A 23,782-nucleotide genomic window follows, 5' to 3' on the forward strand; every position below is an offset into this window, starting at 1 on the left:
ATCAAGCAGTTAATCAATGAATTAATAAAAATAATAAAAATAAAAACCCTTACCCCGAATCAATGCCTGTCTCACTCACTGCTGCTCTTGGAGGTCAGAATCTCTCACATTCACAAGCAGTTTAAAATAAAAGGGGACAAAATTTGGATCTAATGTTTCACAGGAATTTGGCATAAGGAATTCAGATGTGTGTGGTAAGTATTTTTGGATCCCTGAAAGTGGTTTCCTCCATTGATGAAACAAGCCAGCCAGATCAAGCCGAATTAAAAGTCCAGGGCTTTCTGAGAAGGGTTTTGCAAGAATATCTCTGCTGTTGTGGAGAAAGGAAGATAGAAATGGACTCCTCAGAAATGAATGAAGGAAAAGTAATGAGATACAGAACCTACTGAGCCCCGTCACTGCACAAGTGCACATTAATGTTCCTCTGTCTTCGTAAAATTTAGTACAAAAGCACTCTTTTCCCGCATTCCTGTCTGCAGTCTGTTGACTAAACTATGTGCACACCATCCCCTTAAGTGTGTGGGCATAGTATCATTATTTATTTATTGATCTCACTTTTATGATGATTCTATCTTATACATTGATCTATAAGATTGCATTTGAGGATTTTACATTTTCCGATGTAGGATATTTCAATATATAATTTTTCTTGGATTACTTTTGGTGAATATTTGTCCTGTATTGATAGCTAATTCATCCAGGTTCCTCAGAAGAGAATCCTTTCTTCACTGCACAAAAACATCCCATATTAATAGAGAGTGACATTATTTCTGGTATTTTAAATTTCTCACTCATTGTGTCAAGGGCATGGATATACTACACTTACAGTGATCTTCACAACTGTCAGGGACCAACACAGTGTTTAGCTTTGGTATATTATCTACATGTTGCCCTTTGATATGTATAAATGTCTCAGTCTTCAATAACCATGAAATCTGATCTCTGAGATTGTAAGTTATGTAAAGTTCAACTGAGGGCTATTGGCCTCATTTTAAAATTCATTTTTCCATTCTGTAAGTGGTTCACCCCTCCATTCATGGACCTCTTCTTCTTCTTCTTCTTCTTCTTCTTCTTCTTCTTCTTCTTCTTCTTCTTCTTCTTCTTCTTCTTCTTCTTCTTCTCCTCCTCCTCCTCCTCCTCCTCCTCCTCCTCCTCCTCCTCCTCCTCCTTCTTGTACTTTTTTTTTTGGTTTTTTTTTTTGAGACAGGGTTTCTTTGTGTAGTTTTGGAGCTTGCCCTGGATCTCACTTTGTAGACCAGGCTAGCCTCGAACTCACAGAGATCCGCCTGAGTCTGCCTCCCGAGTCCTGGGATTAAGGGCATGTGCCACCACTGCCCGGCTCTGTTCACTATTCTTTTTCTCATTTTTCTCTTTTCAGTGTAGCCGCTCTATTTTCTACACATTTCTCAAGTACATGAAAATAAATGAACCAATTTGTGATTATACTTTGCATACATATTGTTTTGCTCATATCAAATAAATTTATTCTGAAGAGATCTTGTAAACCATCTTGCTAATTTTTTATTGTTTTGTTTTTGAAGCAGCTTCACCATCCATAACTTTAATTTCTGGCATTCTCCCCCTTTTCTCTGCTTCCAGAGTAGACCTGGTGCTGAGGGGCATTCACACTTCACATTGCTTCTTACCTATGTGCAGTTTACAATGGGCCAGAGTCTCTGTGACTTCAGTCAGGTGTGTTGGGTTCTTTTGTTTCACTCTGATAGGGGGTTTTTGTTCATGAATTTGCTTGAAAGAGGGATATTTCCCTTAAGTTCAACTCTACTGAGAGTGTATCGTAAGAAAGTTTAGTTTACTCACTAGCTCTGCAAAAACTTGCTGAAATGATCATGTTTCCTTAAAGCAACAGTCTAAATTGAATGAGTTAATGTGAGGACAAGCTGTGTTTCTGTCTTTGAAAGAAAATTTTTCTAATTATGTTGATTTATTCTTTATATCAGTATGTTTCACTTTTCAAATTTTTATAAAGGAATTTATAGTTATATTCATATTTGAGAGTATTTATTTCCAAATTTCACTTCTCCAAGTATTGGGGTCAAATGTCCTATATCATGAGATTTTGGAAATTTTCCACAATTAATATTTTGTGAAATATTTATATTAATTTTTATTAAAATGTTTTAGAATGATTCCATTACATCATCTGGTTTTCTTTGAGAGTAGATTTTATGCAATTACCTTTAAATAACATAAAAAGACTCAGATTTTTTACTTTATCTGATACCTTTTTGTAAATTTCTACATATAGAAAAATGCATTTAAATGAACAGAATGATTTCTGTTCCATTTATTTATTATCTTATTTCATTTTATTTAATGATTCTGTATTATTTCTGGCCTCTGTTACTGTTGAAATATACACATCCACTGGTAGTTCCTTGTTTGTGTGGTTATTTTTCTTTTCTGTATACTCTCAAGGTTTTTATTGTCTTTCTGCTTTTGCACTTGTACTATTACATGGAAATGTTTTGTCTGTAGGCCAGCTGCATTTGCTTATCTTTCTGAATCTCTGCATTAGGGCCCTCTATTAATTGTAGAAAACTGGATGATTCAGATTTATATTTAGCATTTCTCCTTTATTTGTCTTTTTCCTCTGAAATCTCAATTGCATATGTATTAACATGTTGGAATAACTCAACTATCTCTTGGAATATTGTATTCTGAACTTCAATATAAACTTGCCACACATGCCATATTATATTCTCCACTTTCCCTTTAAAATTAGTAATCTTTTGCTTCTTGTATCTTTTTTAATTTTTCAGAAAATTAGTCTGCATCTAATTATTGACTGATTTATCACAGAATCTTTATAAACTTGGATATTTTTTTCCTTCTCCCTAGCCCTATAATAACAGGCATCTCTTATTTGAAGAGTTCAAAATCAGCTGTTCAGTTTCCCAAAGTATTTGTAAAGACTCTTGATTCATGACTGAGGCTGAATGGTCGACCTGTGTTTCTACATTTCCTCTTGCCATGAGAGAATGATAATTAATTCTTCTATTAATCAATTGTAGCGATTTTCTCAGTGTTGTGAGCAAGTCAGGTTTAAATTGATATAGAATCTGAGGCTATAGAAATGCACATGTCTCCACCTTCCTATGTTGTTAAACACATTGCTAGGTTTTCTTTCTCTCCTCAGAGGACTGTTTGGAGAAGCCTATTCCTCTCCATACAGAATCAGTGGTAGTCAGGTGATGGGCAGGCACTGTTGTTCACCGTCAATGCACCTCAAACAAGTTATTCTTCTGTGTTGACACATCTTAGCTTTATGGCTTTTGGAGTACTTCGGTTGCTTTGAGAAAAGACTTTAGAACTGATCCTACTTTTTTAGTTGTTCATGGATACTTTCTCCTGCTACGTAATATTCATGTTTCTGCTTATGGTTTGTAGTAAACTGTAGATTAAAAAAACTAGATCTGGCTTCTTCAGGCCTTTATAGACACACGATAATTGTGATTCTTTTTTCTGTCAAGAACCAGGTTAGGAGTGTTTTCTATTAATGTAGCTTCATATTAATAGATATTGATATACATATGTTATACATAATAATGGCAGTGGTATATTTCCATTACTTTCACTTCTTGTGTGGATTATTTTAGGCTCTAATAGAAAACCTTGACCATTTATTGCTAATCCTTTTTAAAATATCAGGAATGCAACTCCAAGTTTTATTATATCTCCAGAGAGTAATGAAAGAACATGTTTTTTTCTCTGATTTAGCTTAAGATTTCTACTTAGCTTCTCAGACTCTCATGAACCACTTTTTTTTCCTTAGTTGGAAGAATAGTTAAGTAGGGAAAGTGTTTCCACACCTGAGCATTTTGAGTGGCTTCAAGTCTGCCTGGAAACAACAGCCAAATTAATCTTTGTATCCTCTTATGTCCTCAAACATAATTTTTACTTCTTTCAAGCATGAACAGCTGTTCTTAGTGTGTGGATTGTTATGTTGATTCCAAGTCTATTATCATGCACCTATAAATAACCTTGGTTCAATCTAATTCTGTGGATACATAATTACTGCAACTTAATGGCCTGCTGATTCTAAAAGACTTGAACACATTTCATTTTAATGACCATGTATTTCTGGTATCAAAATTTATATAACAATTAGCAAAGGATGGGCAGTTATTGATAATAATATTTGACCTGTTAATGTGAAACTAAAAGAACAAGCGTAACAAACGTTGCTTAAGAGAGAATAATAAATATCTCTGATTAAAACCTTCCTGAGTGAACTGTGTGCAATAGCCCATGTCTGTATTTCCAGCCACTAGCCAGGCTACAAATACAGTATCACAACCACAAGGCCAGCCTGGGTAGCACAACAAGACTGCCTGTCTAAACCATTAACATACAAGAAAACCAAGGATATAGCTCAGTGGTTCAGTGCCTGCACCACATATATAAGAACTTGGAGATGATCCTCATCCACAAGCAACTGGTCATATAATTGATTCCCACTCAACAGTAGAACACTCATGCACTGGAGAGACACACACTCAGAGCATTGAAAGAATAAGTCTAAGGCAGAGGATGAGACACCAGGGTTGCCAAACTACCTCAATCTGAGAGAGGACTAGGGAGGGTGGAATCATGGGTGGATGCTAGAAGACAGAGCCAAGAAAGACTAAGAGACAGTGATCTGGGAATGAGATGACACCTCAGCTGTGTGTATAAGGGACTAACAATAGAAGGACTGATAATGTGCAATGTTATGTCTGTCATGAAACATTTCATTGATTTAATTACAGTTAATACATACTGAGTAGTAACTGTCAATCTACAAAGTAATCAAAGAACATTTCTTACATTGCACTAGAAATGTAAGAAATGTTAAACATTGAAATAAGTATAGTCAAATGATATCTTGTAAAAACTACACAGGAATGAAATATGCCATAGCATTCCAGTCATGATTATTGAATTATTGTATTTATCTTTACTAGAGTGTATGGGCTTTGCCTGATGTTTCTAAGCAACTCTGATTTGTACTTCACACCTACCTCACTACAGCCTCAGAAATCATAAAATGGTCTCCTACTGCTGACCAACAGAAGGCTTTCGTGATTATAACATTCTGGTGCATAGTATAGATATAATAAAGATATTTTCTCAATAGATCATATTTGCTGATTTCACAACTTATTTCTCCCTGGTTCTTTACTAGATGCTTTCCAAAGACTCACCCACCCAATGCATCCATCAGCTGACCAGCTCTTTTTTGTTTGTTTGTTTGTTTGTTGTTTTTTTTGAGACAAGGTTTCTCTGTGTAGTTTGGGTGCCTGTCCTGGATCTCGCTCTGTAGACCAGGCTGGCCTTGAACTTACAGAGATCCTCCTGACTCTGCCTCCTGAGTGCTGGGATTAAAGACATGTGCCACCACTGCCCGGCAAAACATGTGTTTTCTATAGTCTACCTATAACACCATTTTCAGCGAACCATGTAGTTGGCTTGGCCTAGCTACCTTGAGAGGCATCCATCATAGGTTTCTCAGGTTAGAGTCCATGGCTCTTGGGGCACAATGTGACTTCCAGATCCTGTGGGACTGATGCATTCCCTCAGGCAGTGAAGCATTCAGGTCATTTGGTGTTTCTCTGTATGTCACCGTAGTGGTCAAGGAAGCCCTAAGGCTTCACGGGACAATTGGTCTTAGACATTAATCTTCTATACTCTATATGGCTTGCAAATTTCACTGTATCCTGGCAACCACAATTGTATTGATCCTGGCAATTGCCATTATATTCTGTTTCTGATAAAGGTATAAAAAGTCTGGTTTCTCTCAAAAAATTGTCACAGCCTCTGCTTTACTGTGATCTCTCCAACCTGGCCTGATTTCATTCCTTGAGGCTATATCAAGGTGATCTTGGCTCAGTAAGCAAGCGTAGGCTCTTACACTCATTATGTTTTATTTAAAATATATTTAATCTCACTAAAAATATATTTATATTTATATAAAATAAAATGCAGAGATGGCTCAATCATCAAGATCATTTACTACTCTTGCAGAGCACTGAGTTTTGCTTCCTAGCATTCTTTTTGAGTGCTAGAAAGATACATTACTCTAATCCCAAGGGAACTGATATTTCTAAAGTAGGTTATCTAAAGTTGGTTAGTCTCTACCATGCTTGGGAGGAGTTGTCTAAAGTAAGTTAGTCTCTAGCATGCTTGGGAGGCGTTGTCTAAAGTAAGCTAGTCTCTAACGTGTTTGGGAGGACTTATCTTGATTAGCTTAACAAAGGTGGGAAGACCCACCTGTAATGTGGGCAGCACCATTCATGGGATGATGTCCTTGGGCAGCACCATTCATGGATCTTTGGAAAATAAAACATGGACACGGAGCTGAACAATTCATCTCTTTCTACTTCCTGATTGTGGAGAAACATGACCAACTTCTACCTCCTGTCACCATGACTTCCCTGCTGGAATCTTCCTCTGGGAGCCAAAATAATCTCTACTTTCTTTAATTTACTTTTAGTTGGGTATTTTCTCACAGTGATGAGGAATGCAACTATTACATATCTATTTTCTAAGTGTAATTCACTGACAGTAAAATGATCTTATCAAGAGTTATCATCATCATTTCCCTTCAAAACTCTGTATATCATAAAGGATAACATTGGAATTCCACAAAGATTACATTTCAGTTCCTCAATTCCCTATCCACCATGCCTGGGTGAATAACATTATATTTTCTATCTAAATAAATGAGGCTCTGAATAAATGAGGCTCTGTTCACTTCACCTCTATGCATTCTGTATTTATGACTGACTGATTTTAAGGCCCTGAAGTTTCATTCATATTATCCTTTGCAAGAACTGCTTCCCTTGTAAGGATTGGGTCTTGCCTCTTTGCATGCAGCAACCAAATCTGTTCATGAGGGTATCTGCTAAAATCCTCTTGCATTAGTTTTGCTTCATTTTGGTCAGTTTTTTGATATGGTAATTCACACTCTTATTGGCCTTAAAACCCCTGCAGAACTCATTAGACACCAGCACTACTGCTTCATGGGCATCTTCAATCCATCTACATTATTTCTAGAACTTAGAATGTCCTTCAGTCCATCTGTAGAAGCTTTCCTTTCTCATAGCCTCCTTAAATGTATCCTTTGATCTTTGCTCTGCAACAGCCTCAATTTCTCCTCTTCTGTCTTTGTTTGAGCTGTTAAAGAAATGGAAAGCTGGGGGCTAAACACAGCTTTTGTCTTACTTAGAAAAACCCTTCCAAATCATGTCCTTCTAGTAGGCTTCTATTTATCCATCTATTAGTTCCCATATCTGTGTTCCATAGATTATAAGAGAATTTATACTTTAACCTCACCAGTACCCAAACAAACAAGACTTACTTTTAAATACATACTAAGTACATAGCATTAACTATAGATATACAGGTTTTTAATAGTTTTCCTCATAGAACTTGATATTATACAATGTTATGAAATGAAATTACATTCTCTCAAAAACATATGCTAAAGAGTTTTATTGTGGAACCCTTTCCTTCAGGCATGCCATGCTTATTGGAATCTTGAAATCACAACAGTTGAGCTAACCCACATGACACCACCAAAGACCAGACCTATTAGCAAGGAATATGCCATGAATTTCCAGCCTCTCCCTTTCTCCACCGCATTTTCATGTATCCTACTATATGAAAGTGGTCATGAGAGAGACACTAGAATATGGAGAAGGTTGACAGTTGACTGGAGACTCATTCCATTGATGCAGCTGCCAAGTACTCTAGTGGGATTTCTGGGGAGGCACCCATTTTTCAACCATTTTTTTCCTGTAAAGAACACCTCACCCAGAAAGATTCTAGGAACTAGGGAAGTTGGGGACACCAACCCAGAGTCATCTGAGCAGAATTCTTAGGGGTTGACAGAGATCGATGTGACAATCACCAATCACAAACCTTGTATGGGTCTGAGCTAGGTCCTTTGCATATACATTATTGTTTTATAGCTTGGTATTCTTGTGGTGCCCCTAACAGTGAAAGTGGGGAGCTTATCTCTGATGTTTTTTTCTGCTCTTGGGACCCTTTTTCTCCTGCTGGGTCACCTCAACCAGCCTTGATATGTATGAGTGTTTGTGCCTAGCCTTATTGTAATTTGTTATGCCATGTTCAGTTGCTGTCCCTGAGAATCCTGTTTTTCTTTCTTTTTTTCTTTCTTTTTTTTGAGGAAAATAGAAGAGGAGTGGATCTGGGCAGAGGGAGGTAAAGGAGCTTGGAGAAGTGAAAAAAAAGGGAAACTGAGGTCAGGATATAACATATGTAAAAAATAAAAATAAAAAATAGAATATTGCCTCATCCATGCTCTGTAAGAAACCCCTCAGCCATTCTCTGTAAATAATGCCTCTGTAAAGCACCCCCACAGACTCACTGCTTCACCAAGTTGAACTTGCCTAGAATTGTTTCTTAAATGTATCCTTGATGCTTTATTTTGGAAGAAAACATTTTTGTTCACGTCTCCCTGATAAATACAAATAAAATCCTCTTTCACAGTACTCAAATACTAGAAAGTGGGGCTTTTGTTGAGATAATCTGGTCATGAGGCTAGAGCCCTCATGAGAAGGTCATACCCCAATAAGAAAACATCGTAATCCCTCCCACGCCCCTGTTTCTGAGAAGGCATAAGAAACCTGCATAGCAGGAAGCAGAGCTCACCAGGCTCTATATCTGTGGGTAACTTGATCTTACACTTCAAAACCCTCCAGAACCTGGAGAAATAAGTGTTTGCTCTCAAGTCACCCAGGCTATGGGTTTTTCTCACCGCAGCCTGAGCATGCTAAGCAGTGGAGGTGAACACTGCTGAGGGCAGCGGGCAGAATAAAAACAGCATCAAAGATAGGGATACAAATCAGACCTTCTGCATGTGTAACGGTCATCAGCTAGACCAGTGTGCACTTCTACCTGTTCTGGGTTTAAGTTTATTTCATGTTCTGCATTGACGTTGTCTGTAGGGTTTCCATACTACTGAGTTCATTTTTTCTAATTTTCTTTCTTCTCAGCTTATAATTATCATCATCTGTCCTTTGTTTCAGCATTTCCAAATTGGAGAAATATTACGTAATGCATATTCTCTCGGATATATTTTTTATATTTATAAACTTAATTTTTTGTTTTGTTCCTAAATGCTTAATAATCCCTGGTTTGGTAATTTGATGATGCTTAATTGACATTTTCAGTTTTAGATTTATATTCTCATTTTGTGGCACATTATATATAACTTCTACTTATGACAAGTTATATATGAATTTGTTATCATTTTCTGTTAGTATATGAAAACTTTCCCATTAAAACTTACGTTAAGATTATTATTTTGAATACATATATTCATCTCTCCTTTATTCTTTACATTTTCTTATTTTTTTTAAAACTTCCAATGTCTGTCTTGTGAGTTAAGAGAAAATTCAAAGTCTTGCCCTTTACAGCAAACTGTATACCAAAGTGTTCATTTATTTAATTAGTCTTTCTTTAATTGCCTGTTGAGTTAAAGGAGTGAGCTGGGCTAATTGAGGTTGTAGTTTCCTCAACTCAACTCACAATAAATCAGACTTATTGGAAAGTAATCAGCTTAAAAAAAAAAAACCATAGGCTTCATGGAGGGTTTTATGTTTGACAGACCAAAGCTGCTTTTATTTTCTTGTGAGGTTTTGGGCTAAGATCAGTATGAGAGCCCATGTTCACTGATCAGTTCCTCCCCCTGGAATACTTTGTTTCCAGTTGGGAGAGGTCATTCTGTTAAATCAACAGCATGACAGCAGAGCTATTGTGGAATGACCATAGAGAGTCTTGTTTTTCAGAACATTTTATCCTTGTTTGGTATTTATTTGAGACAGGAAGTTGTGGTAAGGATGGACTAGAATCAGACATGCTTTGTCTAGAGTAATCTAAACAAACATTAGTGTTGCTTGAGAAAGTGTTCATAGGAGCAAACTCTGTATGTCAGTTACTCTAAACTTCTGTTCAAAACCAATCCACACTCTCACCAAAAAGGCATTCATTTCATGCTTATTCAACCATGTTTACATGGTTACAGTAGGACAGAGATAGAACATTAAACTAGAGACTGTGCAATCTCAAAACCAGTACCAGGGCATAGTGATGTGCACCTTTAACCCCAGCAGTCCAAAGGCAGAGTCAAGAGGATCTCAGTAGCTAGACGCCCACTTGGTCTACACAGTCATCTCCAGGAAAGACAGAAATGCAGAGACATTGTCTCTAGTACCTCAACATCCCTTGAAAGTACTCATTTTGATATGCTTCAAGGGGAAGGCTTTGCTCTCCCTTGCTTGATCATTGCTCATCTATTAGAAACTACAGCTCTTCAGTGGTCAGAACACCTTTAAAGTACAATGTATTAGCTCTAAATTGTAAAATTCTGATAGACACCTGGTATGTCTGAAAAGTAAAACTCACAAACACCAACTGTCTATGTACAAACTTTCATAGACAACATAGATCCCTGAGAAGGTAATGAGATTTAAAATAAATTCTTTTATTATTCTTATTTATTTTTATAGGTTTTATCCCTGTTGGGGAATATTATTTTAAGGTGTGTTACTTTTGTTTATGTTGCACTTGTTTAACTCTGTGAAGCTGTGTTACTTTGACTAGATAAAACACCTGATGATCTGATAAAAGAACTGAACAGCCAATGGCAAGGCAGGAGAAAGGATAGGTGGGGATAGCAGGCAGAGAGAATATATAGGAGAAATCTGGGAAGGAGGGAAAAGAAGCAGCCAGAGAAGGAGGAGGATTCCAGCGGCCAGCTACCCATCTACACAGCAAACCATGGAGTAAGAGTAAGATTTACAGAAGTAAGAGAATGGGAAAAGTCCAGAGGCAAAAGGTAGATAGGATAAGTTAAGGAAAGCTGGCAAGAAACAAGCTAAGCTAAAGCTAGAAGTTTATAAGTAATAATAAGCCTCTGTGTGTAATTTATTTGAGAGCTGGGTGGCAGGTCCCCCCAAAACAGCCAAAAAAACAAAAAACGAAGCATCCCTTTTCTTCTCCTCCCTCAAACTCATCCAGTGTTTGCTGTGGGATGGTCTGTATGTCAAGTGTGTTACTGATTGGTTAGTAAATAAATCACTGATTGGCCATTGGCTAGGCAGGAAGTATAGGCGGGACAAGGAAAAGAATGCTGGGAAGTGGAAGGCTGAGAGAGAGAGACTGCCAGCCACCGCCATGACAAGCCGCATGGGAAGATCCCGGTAAGCCACGAGCCATGTGGCAAGGTATAGATTAATGAAAATGGATTAATTTAAGCTGTAAGAACAGTTAGCAAGAAGCCTGCCACGGCCATACAGTTTGTAAGCAATATAAGTCTCTGTGTTTACTTGGTCGGGTCTGAGCGGCTGCGGGACCGGCGGGTGAGAGAGATTTGTCCTGACTGTGGGCCAGGCAGGAAAACTCTAGCTACATATGGCGCCCAACGTGTTGGCAAGAGTTTTCACCTAAAACCTGAGTAAAAAGATTCTAAAACGGAGCTAAAAACAGCTCCTAGTTGTCTCTTTTAAGCTAGCGGCAGCCTGCATGTTTGAGCTACTATGGCGGGTTCCTAGCGTGCGCGACCTGCAGTTTGGCGGGAATGAGGCCTCTGCAAGTGGCACATTAAGCTGTGTGGTGGATTTAGCCTTTGCTAGTACAAAACAAAACAAAACAAAACAAAAAAGGTTTCTGGGCTACACGCTGCTTTGATAGAAGCATAGACCCACTATTTCTGAGAGTTGATGGCTCCCAGAGCTGGCAGAAAACGTACTGCCGCCATGTTGGGAAGCTGAAGTGGGCGGAGCCAGCAGCCATAGCGCCAGCGCCGGTTCAGGCTTAGAAGGCTGCAGTTTAAAGCAATAGGCTCAACCAATATAAAAAAATAAGCCACGTAAAGATGGCTACCACACAGAGAATCTGGATTATGTTCTCTTTGATATTCGTAACTGAAGAAAAACATTTGATTACAAAAGCTGTTGAGTTATGCCAAAATGTATATTTTAAAGGTACCTTGACTTCAAAATTTGGATGTAAGGATATGTTGCTTTGGAAAGGAGGCTCTGATTTTGTTTCCACAGAAAGCCAGAGGCTATGGATTTGTTCAAGATTAAGATACATCAGGTTTGACCAGCCAAGACCCCCTGAAAGGTCTCCGATGACACCATGGCCCTGATGATCCAACATCCAGAATGGTTTCAAGGCAACTGGCTCAGACGACATACCCTCATGGACTATTTCATAATTCTAAAATTTTCTTTGTATCCCCATAAGATACAGCGCACCCCTCCAGCAGGAAGTAGTAAGAGAAACTACGCCCAAATTCCCAAATATACCAAGCTGACTTTGGAGATATGTAAAGGTTAAAACCTTCCTTTTTAAGAAAAGAAAAGGGGAAGTGCTGTGGGATGGTCTGTATGTCAAGTGTGTTACTGATTGGTTAGTAAATAAATCACTGATTGGCCATTGGCTAGGCAGGAAGTATAGGCGGGACAAGGAAAAGAATTCTGGGAAGTGGAAGGCTGAGAGAGAGAGACTGCCAGCCACCGCCATGACAAGCCGCATGGGAAGATCCCGGTAAGCCACGAGCCATGTGGCAAGGTATAGATTAATGAAAATGGATTAATTTAAGCTGTAAGAACAGTTAGCAAGAAGCCTGCCACGGCCATACAGTTTGTAAGCAATATAAGTCTCTGTGTTTACTTGGTCGGGTCTGAGCGGCTGCAGGACTGGCGGGTGAGAGAGATTTGTCCTGACTGTGGGCCAGGCAGGAAAACTCTAGCTACAAGTGTTTACTTACCTTGCTCCTACTCAAATTCATAACCACATTTTCTTTATATTCTTTTTAAAATTTATTGAGTTTTCCCTTTTATTATACACCAATTCTTTTCTCATGCAAAATAATCTGAATACAATTTCTCCTCCCTCTACCTGTTCCAGTTACTTCCCACCTTCTCTCTCATCCAGATCCATTCCCATTCTGTCTCTCTTTAGAAAAGAACAGGCTTCTAAGAGATATCAAAAAACATAACAAAATAAAATATAATAAGATAAAACAAAAAGGATCATACTGAAGTTTGATAATCCAAGCCAACAGAAAAATAAAAGAGAAGGCATAAGAATCAGAAACCCACTCATTTTCACATTCATGAATTCCATAAAATATGAAATGAAAGTTATAGTGTATATACAGAAGACCTGGTGCAGCTCCATGTAGGCCCTGTGCTTTCTTGCTTCAGATTCAGTGAGTTCATACAAGATTTTCTCAGTTGTTTTAGAGGGCCTTGTTTTCTTGGTGTTCTCCATGCCCTCTGTCACCCCTGCTCCTTCTGATTTTTCTCTTGTGGGGTTCCCTGAATTCTGAGGTGGGGAGATTTGATGGAGACATCTCATTTAGAGCTGTGTGTTCCAATCTCTCTCTCTCTCTCTCTCTCTCTCTCTCTCTCTCTCTCTCTCTCTCTCTCTCTCTGTGTGTGTGTGTGTGTGTGTGTGTGTGTGTGTGTGTGTGTGTGTGTGTAATGTCTGACTTTGGGTCTCTGCATCTGTTCCCATCTGCTTCTGTGATGATGACAGAATAAGGCACCAATCTAGGAGTATAGTAAAATACCATTAGAAGTCATTTTAGTCATTTTATTGTTACTTTTTTTAAAGCAATAACATTTGGTTCTTCCTTAGGACTCTTAGCTATCTAGTCTGTTTCTTGGTCACAAGCAATGTCTGGTATGGGTGCTCTCTCACAGAATGGGCTTTAAGTCAAATCAGACATCAGTTGGTTATTCTCACAGACTTTGCTCTACCATTGCCCTAGTATATTTTACCAGCATGTATATGTATATCTTCGTAGATCAAAAGTTTGGTGGTTAAGTTGTTTCCCTTTTGGTAGCCTGCAGAGTATGGGTCCATGTCAAAGACACTAGAACGTGGGGATGAGCAGATTCTGTGCAGCCACCAGCTCAACCTCTTATTGTCTTCAGCAATGGGACCTTGCTATCAGTTTGTGGAGGGCAACTTATTGCCTTGGCAACAGCCTGGGTTTAAAATAAGCTGTTTTAAAAAAATCAATGACTAGAGCTGAAGAGATGGATTCAAAATAAGATTCAAGAGATTCAAAGATGAATTCAAAATTTAAAATTACTCACTGCTCCTGAAGGTTATTTGTGTTTGATTCCCAGCACCCACATGAAAGGTAACAACTACATGTAACTCAAGTTGCCAGGGATTTAACAACCTCTTCTGGACTCAGAGACCACTATGCATGCTTGTGGTGCATAGATATACATGCAAGCAATCACTAATACACAGGAAATAACCCATAACTACCTGACATCGGGTTAATATAAAGTATTATAAAGAACAACATTTTCTAAGTATAGTAAATGCTTCCTGAGACAAGAGGCAACTTCAATGGCTAGCCTGCTGCTTGCTAATAATTTCCAATCTGAGTGTCTGGTGCCCTGTGTCATAAAGCAAAGCAATGTCTTCTTGGAGACAAGCTGTCCATGTGATTAACACATGCCATGAGAACAGAATGTCTCCCATGGGATCTCAACAAGTTTGGGCATATTTAGAAATGGTACCAGGAATACTTGAAATCTTGGCACAGTTATACAATCAAAAAGGAAATCAAGAAAATGAATGAAATGGTGAAAGAGATGGTGATTTGAACAGATTTGAACTCTCTTAAATTGAAGTTTTCCCTCAAACATATTTAGTTTAAGTAGAAAGATATTGTTCTAAAAACATACACAACATTCAGAAAGAAATAAAAATAAATGGAAATATAATCCAGTTGTATATGAAGTAAAGGCAGTAGAAACATGAATAGAGAAGGGTAAAAATAATTAAATAGGTAGAAATTCAGTCAAATGAAGTGTGAAGATTTGTGACTGGCACTTACGAGAATCTCACAATCATGATACTTATTGGGCAGGGAGTTATCTTGTTCAAGAGTTTATTTAATTTTAGATGTTTATAAGAAAACTACACTCCTGAAACAGTGATAAGAAGGCTCTACTTGAAGCCAGGTGTGATGGGCCACTCCTTTAATTCCAGCACTCAGGAGTCAGAGGCAGGTAGATCTCTGTGAGTGTGAAACTGGCCTGGTCTCCAGAAAAAGAAGAAAAGGAAGGAGGGGGAGGGGGAGGAGGAGGAGGAGGAGGAGGAGGAGGAGGAGGAGGAAGGTGGCTCTACCTGGCTGGATGTCTTGCCGGAATCAGGGCTCACAAGTTGAAATAAGTTCATAATTTAATAAGAATAATTGCTCACATAATAGAGCACAATGAATAGGAAAATTTCTGTGTAAGCATTATCAAAGTGACTTTGTTTCCAACTATAGGTTTGTAGCATTCCAAATTCCTGAAGAATCAGGTCTCGTGTTGCATTTTCTACACTACGTCATCAGTCTCAGCAGTGAATGCACAGGCTGTGATTCTGAAGCTGCAACTCATTTCATCTTGCTTTGAAAATATCATCCTGCACTTTTCCTCTCTTTTTTCTGTGGTCTACTGAAAGAGTTTGACATAGAGGGGTGATATATCGCTATGTCATCATTTTTTGTGGTGTTTTAGCAAAAGAAGTGGGCAGGAATATTAAGACAAAAAAAAAAAAGCAGAGAGTACCTTAGCCTCGGCTGATGTGCAGATTGTTTTCAACATTTTCTATGATAATTTTATCAATTCTGAAAATGTATCCATTTACTCCGTAGTATTACATGCCAGAAACTCTTTTATTTATATACTAAAAAAGACCTTAAATATAACAAAATAAAGAAATTCATATAAAATTTAAACCAAAATATATAGGATGAAATTGAGCAAAGGGAAAGAAGCTTTCCATATGTATTAGAGCCAGAGAACATATCTGGTAAGTCTTTGGTTAAGAAATAAATTTAATTCAACAACAGAAAAAAACATAAAGGAGCAGAAGAAAGATATTTCATGAAGTGGAAGAGGTGTGTGTTTTGATACAAAGGTAGGACGTCCTAGACTTGGTGAATTACATTCAATAAATAAAGATTATTGTAGGTGCCCTAGGAAGAGAAAATGCTGTCTGAATTTGAAGAATAGACAAGTCATAAAATTAATGATGATTTATGTACAGTCATAGTGCTGTGGGATGGTCTGTATGTCAAATTGCTCTGATTGGTCAATAAATAAAACACTGATTGGCCAGTGGCCAGGCAGGAAGTATAGGCGGGACTAACAGAGAGGAGAATTGAGAAAATAGGAAGGTGGAGGGAGTCACTGCCAGCTGCCACCATGACAAGCAGCATGTGAAGATGCCAGTAAGCCACGAGCCATGTGGCAAGGTATAGATTTATGGAAATGGATTAATTTAAGCTATAAGAACAGTTAGCAAGAAGCCTGCCACGGCTATACAGTTTGTAAGCAATATAAGTCTCTGTGTTTACTTGGTTGGGTCTGAGCGGCTGTGGGACTGGCTGGTGACAGAGATTTGTCCTGACTGTGGGCAAGGCAGGAAAACTCTAGTTACAGTCATAGTGAAGTTTGAAAAGGAAGTTCATGAGTTTGGGTTGTGAGTATCAAGCATTGCTCAAACATACAATGGTTAGCTGATGGGAGGGGGAAAGTCAGATTCCTTTAATGCTGTGGCTTCTGGTAAATCTATGGTGCTGCTCTGGAGTGCCTCATTACCAAGAGTACACAGGATCACTAATAGACCTAGATAAGTTATTACACAAAAAGAAGAAAGAATATGAAGTTGAGAGGGTAGGGAGGTTGAAGAAGCTCTTGAAGGACTTGAGGTAATAGACAGTGAATATGATCAAAATATTTTGTATTAAGTTTTCAAAAAATTAATAAATATGTTTTAAAGTACATGCACTGGATCTTAGCTTTGATTTCCACCATGAAAAATAAGTTAATAAATCAGGTCAAGTTTTGCTGTTCCAGACAAGTCTGTTGAAAGCTGTCTAGCCTTCCCTCTCAAGGTCCATTTCTGTATTCTTACATATCTAATTGCTACCCTTTGATCCTTTTCCAGTAATCACTGTTCTCAATTTTGTAACTCAGTCATGAAGCACTGGAGATCTTGGAGGATAGAGATATCTTCTTTAGTAAATCTCAAACACTCTCTTAATGAGATAAGAGAAAACAAAATGTCACACTTACTTTCTTAACACATTCACTGCTGACAGGGGCAGGTCTCCATGTGCTAGAAATTCCCCACTGGCAGAGCCCAGGGGTCCTCTAATTCAGTTCCACATGACACTTTACACCTGGAGTACAGAGTCAGTCCCATAAGCTCTCCCTCCACTCTGACACAGTCACAAGCAGTAGACTGTTAACTGCATTTCTAACTGGCAGGAGTGGGGGATGGGGTTGGATATATGCATGATCCTTTATGAATGATTCCCAAATTAGTGTCTTTACCAAGGTGATTCTCCTTAGGTATATATTTTTCCTCATTTCTGACTAGAATGTGTAAAGGGAAGAGGTACTTGGTTCACAATTTGGTGTGCACATATGTTACTGGTGGAATTACTGTTCACACATATTGGGCAATGTGTATTTCTGATGCTGGAATTTTAACACATTTTGTAGATTTACTTGTGTAAAATTGAAACTCTTTGACTCTGTTCTTCAGTGTGCTATGGGAAATGTAATATTCAAACATCTCTCTGAAATTATAATTTTGATGGAAAGTTGAAGATCTTCCTAAGGTAACACTTGATATGTAACTCCAGGCTTTTATCACATGAAAATTCCCTTTTAAATATCTCAATTAATTACACAGCAACTCCTTTCTTCTCACACCGTGCTTCTGTGAAAGATAATAAAGAAGATAAATGATGGGTTCCAACAGACTTTTGCATAGGTAGCAAGTCTCATTTCAACTTATAAAGGTTTTGTTTTTCATATCCCCTTAAGCCTTTAAATAAATAATTGCAAAGAACATCAAGTTAATGAATATATCTGTTTACTGTTCAGAGAACAGTCTGCACCCCCAAGAGCTGAAAATACTATGTATTTTCTCCAGATAGCCAAAGGCTGTGAAGACCCAGGAGTTCCCACGAAAGAGAAGAGGATGCGTCCACAATTGCCCAGGTGCTCAGCAAGTTCAAGCATATGCTGGGAGGCACCATTGCTGTGCTGATTCCTTTCCATGGACCTAATTACCACTTCACTTTACTCAGAATCCTCTCATCATCATGCAAATGAGCTGTGGCATCTGTTCTCTTTACTCCTAGAGAGGTTTAGTCTTAACAGTGTGTGAGTTAAAACTGAGCTGCAAAACATCCAGGCTTATCAGTAATGATAATCCCTCATGAGCATTTACACACATTCCATCAAACAGAAAGTAAAGAAACCTCACTTTAATAATTCTGTCATAGAGTGTATAAGGGATAAATCCTCCTTTCACGTGTGACTGGGCTGTGAGACCCTCTCGAAGACGGAATGGCATAAATACATAGTATTCATGTGGAGGAGGCCCTAAACACTAAAGATGACAGAACATATTCTGCTAGTCTCCAGCAAGATCATTACTGACCCAAAGAGCAGGAAACGGAGTGGTGACCATGAGATTTCACACAACCCAGAACCCATCTTCCTCTGAAATCATATGAAGATACCATTCCTGAAAACAGTATTTAAAAGGCTCACAGTTGAGTGAGGAGGGAAAATAAATTATTACAAAGATAAAGCATCAAAGTCAGTGAGGATAGGGTTATGGTCATCAGCCTGGCTTCAGCAACTAGTTCACTCTGTGGGCGCAGGTGTATACAAACATTTGCAAGTGTGCATGTGCATGTGCATGTGTGTGTATATGTGTATACCTGTGTATGTATGCATTGTGTACGTATGTGTTTTGTGTTTATAAACATGTATGTGTATTTAGGTATGCATTTATGTATGTGCATGTGTATGTGTTAATTGTATATATGTATGTATTTGTGTGTATTTATATTTATATGTGTGTGCATGTATATGTGTGTTAAGTGTGTATTTGTGTGTGTGCTTGTGTATGTGTGTAATTATACATATGAGTTTGTTCTATATGAGTTTTGTATAAGTTTATGCATGTGTGTTTATGTACATATTTGTGTATTATATATATATATGTGTGTATGCATGCATTCTTGTGTTGTACAGTATAGTGCTTTTGGATGTTCTGTATGGCAAATGTTTTGCTCTGATTAGTCAATAAATAAAACACTGATTGGCCATTGGCTAGGCAGGAAGTGTAGGTGGGACAAGCAGGAGAATAAAGCTGGGAAGTGGAAGGCTGAGTCAGAGAGACACTGCCAGCTGCCACGATGAGAAACACCATGTGAAGATGCCGGTAAGCCATGAGCCATGTGGCAAGGTGTAGGTTAATGGAAATGGATTAATTTAAGCTGTAAGAAAAGTTAGCAAGAACCTGCCATGGCCATACAGTTTGTAACCAATGTAAGTCTTTGTGTTTATTTGGTTGGGTCTGAGCGGCTGTGGGACTGGCAGGTGACAGAGATTTGCCCTGACCATGGGCCAGGCAGAAAAACTCTAGGTACAAATGGCGTCCAACGTGGTAGCAAGAGTTTCCACCTAAAACTTGAGAAAAGATTCTAAAACGGAGCCAAAAACAGTTCTTAATTGTCTCTCTCAAATGAGCGGCAGCTGCCGGTTTGAGCTACTGGTGGGTTTCTAGCATGCGCACTCAACCTGCAGTATGGCAGGAATGAGGCCTCTGCAAGTAGCACATTAAGCTGCATGGTGGATTTAGCCTTTACTAGTACAAAACAAAAAAAGAGGTTTCTGGCCTATACGCTGCTTGGATAAAAGCATAGACCCACAATAGCTCCCAGAGCTGGTGGTAAACGTACCCTACCGCCATGTTAGGAAGTTGAGGTGGGTGGAGCCAGCAGCCACAGCTGCTGCAGTCTAAAGCAATAGATTCACAACAAGACAGATTCAGATGTAATAGTTTAAAATGTGTGTAAAATATACGTAGGCTTGAAAGAGACAAAAAAGGAATATATACAGTTATATAAAGAAATAAATAGTTTTAAAAAATAAAGTCTTTAAAGAGACAGTAAAATTAATATAAAAAATCAGCCACATAAAGATGAATATTACACAGAGAATCTGGATTGTGTTGTCTTTGGGATTTTTAACTGCAGAAAAACATTTGATCGTAAAAGATGTTGAGTTAAACCAATATGTATATTTTAAAGATACTTTGACTTCAAAATTTGGATATAAAGATATGTTGCTTTGGAAAGGAGACTCTGCTTTTGTTCCCACAGAAAGCCAGAGTCTATGGATTTGTTCCAGATTAAGATACATCAGGTTTGACCAGCCAAGACCCCCTGAAAGGTCTCCGGTGACACTATGGCACAGATGATCCAACATCCAGAATGGTTTGAAGGCAACTGGCTCAGATGATACACCCTCACGGACTATTCCATAATTCTAAAATTTTCTTTGTGTCCCCATAAGATACAGTGCCCCCCTCCAGCAGGAAGTAGTAAGAGAAGCTACGCACAAATTCCCAAATTATATGTAATTTTACTTTGTTAAGGTTAAAATCTTCCTTTTAAAAAAAAGGGGGGGAAAGTGCTGTGGGATGTTCTGTATGGCAAATGTGTTGCTCTGATTAGTCAATAAATAAAACACTGATTGGCCATTGGCTAGGCAGGAAGTGTAGGTGGGACAAGCAGGAGAATAAAGCTGGGAAGTGGAAGGCTGAGTCAGAGAGACACTGCCAGCTGCCACGGCAGCTTCACCATGTGAAGATGCCAGTAAGCCATGAGCCATGTGGCAAGGTATAGATTAATGGAAATGGATTAATTTAAGCTGTAAGAAAAGTTAGCAAGAAGCCTGCCATGACCATACAGTTTGTAACCAATATAAGTCTCTGTGTTTATTTTGTTGGGTCTGAGCAGCTGTGGGACAGGCAGGTGAGAGAGATTTGCCCTGACCGTGGGCCAGGCAGAAAAACTCTAGGTACAGTATAGATCATGTATGTGTCTATTTTTGTGTGTATGTGTATATGTATTTGTGTGTAAGCATATGTATATGATTGCATTTTTGTGTACATACCAGTGAAGGCACCTGTGTTTGTGTATGTGAATATTTGACTGCCTGTTTTCCGAGTCGTGTACACATGTATGATTCTGTATGTGCATGCACACACATGTATATATGCATTGTTTGCACATTTATCTGTATATGTGTATATATATATATTTATGCATTAGTAATATGCTTATGTATTTATCTGTATGACTTCATGAGTATACAGTGTACGTGTGCATTTGTGTTTTTGTATATGTGTGCACATTGCACATTTCAATCTATGCAATTATAGACAAACAAAAACACTGAGGGCAAGCAAGTGAACAAGACAATTAGTAATGTAGGATGAAATGACATGATTATCGAAATGAATAAGGCAACATATAAAGAGAACAATGGCATTGTTTACAAGGTAGCTGTTTAAATCAAGAGTCTTTATGAACTTGACTTTGACCTGAGCAGTGTCAGACTGATATTACCACCTACAGTATGTGACTGAGTGGATGGTACTATGTGCCAGCTAGAACAAGAAAAATGAGTTCGCAAGTACATTTCTTATTGATCACTCATTAATTAATATTGTCTAAAAAATATACAAATATGATTTAGAGTTTGAACTATGTCAACTGACATTGTCAAGAACTAATAATTTTTCTTTCTCCATTACCTGTCCTCCCCAGGGCTGGATATGCTATCGGTCTTTCCAACCCATGGATGCATAAGACTTCAAGTAAACAACAGGCAGAGTTGGAGCTAAAGAATTCTTACATAATTATCTTCTCATTGGAAGAAACCATTCATACATAAAGTATTCCTATTTCCTTAGTAGTTTATTATTCCTTAGTATGAATTATATGATTTTCGATTATGTAAATTGTTCTACAAGAGGAGATATGTTTTAAACACAGTAAGCTATGAATACCTAAATTGTTATAGCCTTTCACCATAATAAAACAATTAAAATTTAAATTAAAGCACAATGAAATGAGAATACACTTTTATATACATAATGCAAACTAGCTAAGTGCAGCTATTTGTAAATAAGATGAGTGGGAAACATGACTGGGCTAATATGTGGAAAATTAAATTTAGAACGCTCTTTCTAATATATGAGTATAAAATGCAAAAAAAGAATTTCATGCTGAACAACTCACTGAAGTTTTCATAAACCATATAACTAATTTACAAAGGAAAGAGAACAATTACACATATGTCATGTGAGGATAAAATTAAGTAAATATAAATATTATAACTGTTGATCCTTTTTAAGGAGATGAAGATTATACTGTAAGGTTTCTTGTATGGAAATATTGTATTACTGGACATTTGCACACACCAACAAAATTAGTGTAGAAGATTATATATCTAGGTGATGGTAATTCATTTTGTTTTGCTATATTAGAGGTGGTATGGTAATGATGGATTTAAGACCAAATGGTAGATCAGTCAGATGGTGGTCTCTGAGAGGGTTCTATGTAGTACTCAAGGTAAAAGGGGACCTCAGTCATGTTCAAATCTTAACATTGAGTTTCTGCAGTTCAATGATAGGAATCTTTATTAAATATTTGAAATCCCATCATGTTTCTAGATGTACTATTACACCTTTTTGACATAGAGTATGTGGCCCTGTGTCTTCTCTCCTTTGATCTGCAATGTATATATCTGGAAATGATTCCTAACATCAGAAGTTAAAAAAAAAAGTTGTGCTTTGTACTTTTCTTTCTCAAGTAAAATGCATCCCTTTTTCATGGAAATTACCTCTATACAATCAGTATTAGCCAGCAAAAGTCATTAGTCAAAGGGTTTCTAGCTATAGGTCTCATCAGAAACTTAGGAGGCTGAAATGAAAAACAGAAAAGTACATTCATAAGTTAGAACTGTAATTCATGTGGAATACAATTTTTGATCAATTTTCTGTTCTCACTCAACCTAGCTACAACCTTTCACCTTAATATACAGTCAATGAATTACAATTGTCATAAATGAAAACACATTGAAGACTATGTTTCTTTTGCATTACTAGAGATTGAAGTAAGAGCTTTGTCCAGGCTGTTCTAAGCATTATATTTCACAATTTTGCATTATTCAAGAAAAATATTACTGACATGTCAGAAACACAGTAGCCTCATTTTACAACAATTTTTTGCAAATTTCCTGTAATCTCAGAACTAAACTCAGGATCTGTCCTTGAGAGGACTTGCTTTGATGTATCACAATCTTCTGTGTTTTTTGTTTTTTGGGTTTTTTTAATAATTTAATTTAATTTTACATATCAGCCATGGATTCCCCTGTCCTCCCCCCTCCCTACCCCCACCTTCCCCCCAGCCCACCCCCCATTCCCATCTCCTCCAGGGCAAAGACTCCCCTGGGGATTTAGGTCAACCTGGTAGATTCAGTCCAGGCAGGTCCAGTCCCCTCCTCCAAGGCTGAAGGAAGTGTGCCTGCATAAGCCCCAGGTTTCAAACAGCCAGCTCAAGCACTAAGGACAGGTCCCAGTCCCACTGCCTGGGTGCCTCCCAAACAGTTCAAGCTAATCAACTGTCTCACTTATCCAGAGGGCCTGATCCAGTTGGGGGCTCCTCAGCTGTTGGTTCATAGTTCATGTGTTTCCATTAGTTTGGCTATTTGTCCCTGTGCTTTTTCCAGTCTTGGTCTCAACAATTCTCGCTCATACAATCCCTCCTCTTTCTCGCCAATTGGACTAAAATCGACCACATACTTGGCCACAAAGCAAATCTCAGCAGTTACAAAACAATTGGAAT

The 23,782-nt window shown here is 38.0% G+C and overlaps 3 long non-coding RNA genes across 5 annotated transcripts in view; 1 reads left to right on the forward strand and 2 right to left on the reverse strand.

Moving 5' to 3' along the window:
* Positions 1-17,339, reverse strand: part of LOC131919523 (uncharacterized) — an 88,470-nt gene extending 71,131 nt beyond the window's left edge. The window contains exon 1 of the long non-coding RNA XR_009381275.1: positions 17,133-17,339. This is a non-coding gene — a long non-coding RNA (uncharacterized LOC131919523). The remainder of the gene's footprint in view (positions 1-17,132) is intronic.
* LOC131919551 (uncharacterized) lies at positions 6,530-13,577 on the reverse strand. The gene is made up of 3 exons (XR_009381286.1): positions 13,201-13,577; positions 12,954-13,010; positions 6,530-7,176 (listed from the first exon to the last, which is right to left on the reverse strand). It is a non-coding gene; the product is annotated as an uncharacterized LOC131919551 (long non-coding RNA).
* On the forward strand, positions 17,318-22,005 carry LOC131919543 (uncharacterized). Of its 3 annotated transcripts, XR_009381284.1 has the most exons (4): positions 17,318-17,411; positions 17,608-17,683; positions 18,001-18,068; positions 21,701-22,005. It is a non-coding gene; the product is annotated as an uncharacterized LOC131919543 (long non-coding RNA). The 3 variants fall into 3 exon arrangements; XR_009381285.1 differs by lacking the exon at positions 17,608-17,683 and having other exon boundaries at positions 17,330-17,411; XR_009381283.1 differs by having other exon boundaries at positions 17,376-17,683.
* The last annotated feature ends 1,777 nt before the right edge of the window (positions 22,006-23,782 follow it).

The sequence above is a fragment of the Peromyscus eremicus genome, chromosome 1 (assembly GCF_949786415.1).
Source record: "Peromyscus eremicus chromosome 1, PerEre_H2_v1, whole genome shotgun sequence".
Lineage (NCBI taxonomy): Eukaryota > Metazoa > Chordata > Mammalia > Rodentia > Cricetidae > Peromyscus > Peromyscus eremicus.